This window comes from Sinocyclocheilus anshuiensis, unplaced genomic scaffold, assembly GCF_001515605.1.
Source record: "Sinocyclocheilus anshuiensis isolate Anshui unplaced genomic scaffold, SAMN03320099.WGS_v1.1 scaffold68, whole genome shotgun sequence".
Classification (NCBI taxonomy): domain Eukaryota; kingdom Metazoa; phylum Chordata; class Actinopteri; order Cypriniformes; family Cyprinidae; genus Sinocyclocheilus; species Sinocyclocheilus anshuiensis.
The window spans coordinates 1,567,809-1,568,387 of record NW_015555741.1 but is presented as its reverse complement, the minus strand read 5'-3'; positions in this window follow the sequence as shown (position 1 = coordinate 1,568,387).

Below are 579 nucleotides of genomic sequence, written 5' to 3'. Positions count from 1 at the left end.
TGAATTGGTTTTAAGAGAAAACTCTTAGCTAAAAACTTTTACTGCTATTTAGGAGAACTCTTAGTGGTAAGATAAAATGTTTTGTGAATACGGGCCCTGATTTTTTGTCATACTACGTTGTTTGCGTGAAGCTTTGTAAAAACATCATTTTAATCTGTGTTTTCTTAGCTTCTAATAGGCATAGCTTGCATATGTCAAAGATATTGTGTAAAGCTAATATACCAAGTTTTATCACTGCTGTCAGTGTTGGGACAGTTGCAACACGCTGTTGCAACCGTCCCAACATGCTGTCCCTTACCACAACACTGATTTAAAAGCTTGCCATAACATTACAAAATTGCAATTTTATGGATTGGTAAAGAATCCCTTTCAATAGTCAGATATCTCACCTTTTATATTTACAGTAAGTAAATAGGTTAAAGGGGTCATATGATGCTTTTTTAAAGATCATTATTTTGTGTATTTGGTGTAACAGAATATGTTGACATGCTTTAATGTTCAAAAAACACATTATTTTTCAAATACTGTACATTATTGTAGGTCCTCTATGCCCCGCCTCTCTCAAACGCTTCGTTTTCT